The sequence below is a fragment of the Pinus tabuliformis genome, chromosome 2_1 (assembly GCF_031772625.1).
Source record: "Pinus tabuliformis cultivar Carrire ecotype Pingquan chromosome 2_1, CPIR1, whole genome shotgun sequence".
Classification (NCBI taxonomy): domain Eukaryota; kingdom Viridiplantae; phylum Streptophyta; class Pinopsida; order Pinales; family Pinaceae; genus Pinus; species Pinus tabuliformis.
In genome coordinates this window covers 171766360-171774471 of record NC_142299.1, presented here as the reverse complement: position 1 = coordinate 171774471, position 8112 = coordinate 171766360, and positions in this window count along the sequence as shown.

Here is an 8112-nt window from a genome sequence, read left to right as displayed (position 1 = left end):
TCAGTTCATTATCTCCTTCTCCTACACAAACTCCTTTCCACATCTCATTAAAAATGAGAGTGTGTTTGATCTTCCGAGACCACTCAGGATAGTTCTCCTTCCCATTGATAACCACTCCCATAATAGATATCAATGAATGCATTTTAAAATCAGTGTACTAAAAAAAACACTTCTGCTGCCAATAGACTATAAGAAATTGCACCTCTGCTAGTACTGTGAAAATTTTCACTTCTATTCTGGTGTCTTATTTATTTATTTATTTTGGGAAGACGTATTATGTGGGGGAGGGTTATATGGAGAAGGGAATATATGTGGGGGAGGGAGTATTTGTGGTGGAGTCAACGTATGGAGGAAGAGGAAGCGGTGTAACACACAACACACAACCGTATTTAGACAGTTGTGTTTATGGAAGTAGCATTTTATATGGAGGCCAATGGAATGGAGAGGGGACCACAGTGACCATAAAAGCAACGTGGTGGGGAGGGAACCGGATGAGAGAGGATTTATGTTATTTAATAGTTGTTCAACATATGCAACATCAGTTAGGCCGACTATATTCAGCGTATTACCATAGGAGGAGGAGGGCTGAGCAAATGTATGTCAGGCTCACTATGTAGGAAGGAGGTCCAACTGTGCAATGGAGGGCCGAGACAGTGTGCAGAGGGAGGGCTGACTGTATGGGAGGGGTGTATGCAGCGTTTGGAAGCCGCATTTTTGGAGCAACGTTTTGGGCATGGTCAATGTAAAACACATCGTGGAGGGAGGTAAGGATCAGGTTGGCCACACCAAACCAAGGAGGAGGCGTTAACAGGTGAAGAGGTATGATACCACCGTGCTCCTCATCTAGTTCATACACTGTGAGGTTCACTCCCAGGCTTCAGAACAAGAAACAAGAACTTATGCTGAAGACCACCACAACATTCTCAGATGCCACCACGACAACGTTGAGGGGACTGCAAAATGTGAGGAGGAAAATACTGCAGCATAATAATACCGCAACAGTCAACTTAACATATGCCACCAAACTTGCTTAGAAAAAATCAACATACCATAAAATCAATCCTCCAGGCAGCATAAAATCAATCCTCCAACAACCTTCAAAAAGACAAGTTTCGATCCTCCAGACAACATAAAATCGATCCTCCAGCATCACAGGTAGATTAGCGCTTAACTCAGAGAATGGAGCAATGGCAGAGGTGTCAGTTCTGCAAAATGGGTAGAACATAGGCAGGATGGATTTACAAGGGCAGAGAGGGAAGCCAAAAATGGTGCTGGCTCTGATACCATGTCAGGCCAGGAGGTAACTCCTCAAATGAATTGTGTTTATTCATTAAGATCACTCCTCGTTATATACATGAGGGAGTGACTCTTGGGTTTTACCTCCCGATGACTCTTCATTTTCCATTATTTATTATTTACATTATTTACAAGTGTTCTCCCAATCCCCATGATTAGGTGTCCACAGAGTCTAAAATTTTGAAATCCACAGAATCTGAAAACTGAAAAAAACTAAACTACAACTACAACTAAAAATAAAACCCAAACACCTGAGCTTATTTATATATAGGTTCCTACCTATGTACATGACTAATCTCAATTAGGTGAATTCAACCCACCAATGGCACCAACCCAACACATGGGTATTGGACCTAATTCCTCCATACTATTGAGCTTGAGAAATTAAAATTAGCATGCACCACAAAATATTTTCAGATAAAACACCTTATACATACCCCAGAAAAGATATTTGTTGCTAACCAAAGAATGTTTCCATATAGTCAACTACTGGATCATAAAGTTGATGAGAGAATGTTTCAGCTACCCCCCTCTCTTGAACAAATTTCTAACATATATTTTCTTGAAAAAAGCAGTTATACTCACTTTTTAACTCCTGAACTTGGGGTTGTACAACAACCCACTTCTTTGCATAATCCGACGAAATAATTTTTGCTTCAGAAATATTCTTATATAAAATTATGTTCAATCTTTCACACATTTCCATCGAAGCACAATTGATCTGAGTATAAAAATTTGAAGATGGTGTCGTGTTCTGGTTCGAGAAATTGCTGATGTGACAAAGTTTTGCTAGAAACCAAGAAATTTTCATTATTGTGAGCAAAGTGCTATGTATAATGTGAGTATTCAATTTCAATTTTCACAGCATTTCCTTCAAGAAGCACCATGTCAGATCCATTCATTAATTCAGGAAATGGGAAATCATCTACTACAGAGGTAAAACTATTTTCATGAGGCCAATTGTTTAACTCATAAGAATTTGACTTACAACCTGTAAAATTTGAGGAAAAGAAGTTTAGATTAGATGATTGTCCTTTTGAGTCATTCTTCTACTGATTTATTCCCATATTTGTAGAAATATTTTGATAGGGAAGCTTCCCACAGGCCCATAGATTATCCTCAATTTCTTGTGCATAGAGAAACATTTGCTCCATAGTGAAAGGCTTCCTTTCCCTAAGAAAAAATGCCAAGTCAAGAGGATGAGTTGCTAAATAATACACCATGGCAGCATATTTAGGAGGTTGAATTTATTTTGGCATGCTAAAATAATTTTTTTGAAACCTCCTATTAAACTCAGTGACCGATTCACTGCTCTGCTTCTGGATAGTATATAATTCCAAAGGGTATTTTTCATATGACTTGTGCTCACCCCAATATCTAAGAAATATATTTTGAAAACCTTGCCACGAATTAATTGAACTTGCATCCAAATACTGGAACCACTATTGTGCTTCCTGCTTTAATGTATGAAAAAACAACCTCAAAACCACATCTTCATAAATAATGTAGATTTTCCTGTAGATTCAGTAGCTCATGTAATGTGCTAAAACATAAGACAAGAATCTACTGTACTCTCAACAGTGGAAACCAATAATGATCGATGAAAACAATAACCAGAAAGAGGAAGAACATCAATGGCACATAACACAATATTTCTCTAGGGAAAGCCACTACTCAAAAGCCATACTATCTATATTTCATTAATCAGAAGATATGAGAAGAAAATACAAAGCTTGTTCTCACTAGAACAATTCCTGCACAAGTATGATCAACTCTCTGCTCACAAGCTAGCCCAAGCCAACACTTAACCTATTTTGATGCTCTCCAAGCCCCTACTTCCTTGCATAATTACTGAGAGAATTAGCCTCTATTTAATGAGGAAATACCTCTTCCATAACTACACAATTCAAACTTAGGTCCTCAAATAATTGCATGCACCATTTGTACACCTCAGAAAATTATACAACTCATAGTACATTGTCCCTGCACTTTAGTCTCAACTGGGTCTTTCCTTGAACTGACATGCATGAGTTTCTCTTGAGTGAATCTTCAGTTAGCAGGTGTGGCACTAAGGATGCACTAGTGCACCAACCAACTACTAGACCTCTACTAGTTCCTCCAACAGCTAGAGCTAGTTTAACTAACACTCAATGGAACTGAGTCCAATAAACTTAATCTGGACCCCTAAAACTTTAGGATCAAACTTACATGACTTCAAATATATTTCCAACTCAAATTTCATAAAATAACTAAGTCAACTTAACTTAGTTAACTATTGCAAGTTGCTATGAGAAAAGAATTGCAATTTAAATCACAATTTAATTCAAGGACAAATTAAATTGGAATTTCTAGATGTTATTTTTAACATTTCTTGTTGTAATTTTCAACACTCCCTACCAACAAGAAAGGAATTCAACCCTATCTCGATCCTGAACCTTTGGAATGTTCTGCATGCAACACTTCTCTCTAGTGTTGTTGCTAAAATAACTCTTGAAACTGAAAAAACATCCAACCTGAATCAGTATGATGCATCTATCATTAAAGTCTCTAACTACTACTAGCTCTGCCTCTATTGACTAAAAACTCTGCACTTCTGTTGACTCTACCTTTTTGTACTGTTGTCAACTCTGCTCTACACTCTCCAGTATCTCACTTCTCTAGCCACTGTCACTCTAATCTTTGACTGCATCAACCGCCACTGATCCATCTTGCTACTATGTATTGTGGGCTCTCATAGTAAGGTATGGTCTAATAGATAAAACCTCGCAATGGACCTTGCCCAATTTATGCCCTTTTGGGACTATCACTTCACATTGCCCCACCTCTCACATAGAGGTATGGCTGCATGCGTTGTTGAAAATAGCAACAAGAAATGTTAAAAATAGCATCTAGAAATTCCAATTTAATTTGTCCTTGAATTAAATTGTGAATTAAATTGTAATTATTTTCTCATAGCAACTTGTAAATAGTTAATTAAGTTTAATTAGCTAAGGAATTTAGAGTTGCAAGTCCTTTTGTAGTCATGTATATGTTCTCCTTAAGTTTTAGGGGTCCAGGATGAGTTTATTTGAGTTGTAATTAGATTAACTCAGTTTACTGAGTTATAGTCAGTTAAATTAGTTCTAACTGTTTGTGGAACTAATAGAGGACTAATAGTCAGTTGGTGCACCAGTACATCCAAAAGTGTTACTCTAGTTAATTGAAGATTCCCTCATGAGAAACTCATGCATGCCAGTTCTAAGAAAGTCCCGATAGAGACTAGAGTGCAGGGACAATGTACTATCAGTTGTATGATTTACTGAGTTGTAAATATCATGCATGCAATCAGAGAAGGACCTAATTTTGGATTGTGAAGTTATGGATGAGGAATTTCCCTTTAAGTACGGGCTAATTCTCTCAGAAATTGTGCAAAGAATTAGAAGCTTGGAGGCTTGGAAATTTGGCTAAGTATTGGCCAAAGGAAGTCATCAAGCAAAAGATAGGAAATACTTGTGCAGGTTAAGCTCAAGGTTGATCAGATCATATTTTATTCATCCAAATTATTTGACCAAGGGCGCAAGGAATCAGGGGCTTGGAGAGTAGCAAAAGAGGCTAGAGATTGGCTTGAACTTGCTTGTGAGCAGGGAGATTGATCATAGTGAGTGTTGGGATTGTTCTTGTGAGAACAAGCATTGTATTATCATCTTGGATTTCTAATTTAATGAAATACAAATAGTGGGGGTTTTTAGCTGAAGCTTTCCCCGGATACTTATTGTTTTATGTGCCATTGATTTATCTTCTTCTTGTTCATATTATTTTCATTGATCTATTGACTTCCGCTGATTGAAAGAAGAAGTAGATTCTTGTCTTTTGCTTTAGTGCATTGCATGAGCTTGTGAATCTACAGGAAATTTTACATGTATTCCCTCTGCCTACTTGGCTCATAATTTCCCACTACTAGAGGCCTCTGCTTGAGTGGGTGCCTCCACTCAGTCTCCTCTCTGCTTATGCAATTGTGGTTGCTCCACAATTGTCTGAGACTACTTCTAAGGCTTCTTCTGGGGCTGCATACTAAGAGGCACTTCACTCTCCCTCTCAACCACCAAGTCTATAACATTTGCCTTGCTCCTCAAGGTTTTCCATGCATCTTGTAACTCAAGAGCATTTAGGTTCTTGACTCATACACGGATCTGTTTCACTTGTCTCGTGGCGATGTATCTAAGGAAAACCTTTCCCTTACTAAAAATCACATCATAGCCACGGTCATCCAATACCGCGACAGAAACAAGAATCTTCTTTAGTCCTGGAACATACATCACATCTATGATTCTGAGAGGGGAGCCACACTCCCTCTGAAAGGTAATTGTACCAATCCCGATAGCGTTATACCTCCCGTCATCTCCAAACTCTATGTTATGCTTGAGGCCTTTCTCCTCAAAATCACTAAAGAAATCTCTATTCCCCATCATATGGAATGAGGCACCGCTGTCAAGATACCACATGCCTCCCATTACAGTTTTTCCCATGCAAGGAATGAGAGTGAAATCAAGTTTGAATTTTGAAGCTAGAGCTTCACCTGCTGCAGCTACTACAGGCTCTTTCTTTCTTTCTTTCTTCTGTGGGAAATTCGTGGCATAGTGCCTGTGCTCGTGACAGTGCAAAAACATTACTTTCGACAAGTCCATCTTCTTTTCGTGGCCTTGCCTTGGGACTTCTTTCTCTTGCCTTTATTTTCCTTACTTGCTAAGGCAAAGTCCTCTTCCATTTCTTTGGAAGAGGTCCCATCTCTAGTATTCCGTCGAAACTCTTCTTGTACCAAATATGACCGCAGTGGTTCCCAATATGTCAGCTTCTCCCTCCCATTGACAAAGTCTTGATAACTATGCCAACTCTTGATAAGTCTTAGAAAAGTTAGGCTCACCATATCATCCTCGAAAACAATAATTCCAACACTTCCAAACTCATCCCGACAATGGGTGAACTTGGTCAAGTAATTTGGAATTGAGTCGCCTTTCTCCATCTTGTTTTCTTTGATTTTGTCCTTCAGTACCAACTTAATATGGTCACTACTATTCTAAAACATGTCCGTCAATTCCTTCCACATAGCATAAAGAGTTTCCTTACCATGGAGACTCGAGACAATGTGGTCTCAAACTCCCTCAAGGATAATTCTCCTCACCCTTGTCATACACTTCCCCATTTAGCCAGATCTTTTGCATCTGATGTTGGAGGCTTAGGAATTTCCTTATCTATGAATTACTTAAGGCCATTTTCTTCCATCACTACCTCCATCCTATCCTTCTAGGCTATGTAATTTGTGTCGCCAACCAGGCATACTCAAGTCTCAAACCCTAGAAAGCCATTTTATGACCTGAAGTATGAATTGCAAATTCGAATTTCACTTGTAACCCAAAACTCGAAAGCTCCTCTACTATACTGTCTACAGCTCCAATACCATGTGGATTTTTACTATAGACTCAACAGCTCATGTAATGTACTAAAACACAAGACAAGAATCTACTCTACTCTCAACAGTGGAAACCAATAATGATCGATGAAAAAAATAACGAGAAAGAGGAAGACCATCAATGATACATAACACAATATTTCCCTAGGGAAAGCCACTGCTCAAAACCCCTACTATCTATATTGCATTAATCAGAAGATATGAGAAGAAAATACAAAGCTTGTTCCCACTAGAACAATTCTTGCACAAGTATGATCAACTCTCTGCTCACAAGCTACCTCAAGCCAACACTTAGCCTATTTTGTTTCTCTTCAATCCCCTACTTCCTTGCACAATTCCTAAGAGTATTAGCCTCTATTTAATGAGGAAATCCCACTTCCATAACTACGCAATCCAAACTCAGGTCCTCAACTGATTGCATGCATCATCTACACAACTCAGAAAATTATATCGCTGATAGTACATTGTCCTTGCACTCTAGTCTCAAGTGGGTCTTCCTTTGAATTGGCATGCATGAGTTTATCTTGAGTGAATATTCAGTTAGCTCGTGTGGCAATGAAGATGCACTAGTGCACCAACTCACTACTAGACCTCTTCTAGTTCCTCCAACGGTTAGAACTAGTTTAACTGACTATAACTTTGTGGAACTGAGTTATCTAATTACAACTCCAATAAACTCAATCTGGACCCCTAAAACTTAGGGATCACACTTACATGACTTCAAATAGACTTCCAACTCAAATTTCCTAAGCTAACTATGTCAACTTAACTTAGTTAACTATTACAAGTTGTTAAGAGAAAAGAATTATAATTTAATACAAGGACAAATTAAATTGGAATTTCTAGATGCTATTTTTAACATTTCTTGTTCCTATTTTCAACAAATAATTTGAAATTTTTTCAGTAAGTAATCAAATTATAAGACATGTTGTTCAACCGTAACATCATAATTCTCTCCAAAGAATCTGAGCAGAAATTTGAAGCTTTTTGAATGGTACTAATGAAGAATTGTAGGCAGCACCAAGGGTTTAAAGATCGCCTTGGCTCCAAACTGAAAAGTAGTGGATTGTTTATGAGGCAGAGTTATATCTCCCAAAGATGATGAATCATCACCTTTATGCCCAGACTATGACTGATTATCTTCAGGAATTGTAATGCAACAATCATCTCTCCTCTCATATTTAGGAGATAAAGTTGTGTCAAGATCAATAATACAAGAAGAAGAAAGGTCTTATTTTTCCAATAAAGAATGTATTTTTTGGGCTTTACAATCTTCTGAGAATATAAAGCAGGAAATAATATTTTTAATGTGAAGGGGAAAGTATACCATAGAGCTGATAATAAAAAAAAAAAATTCCTTAAAAAACTTG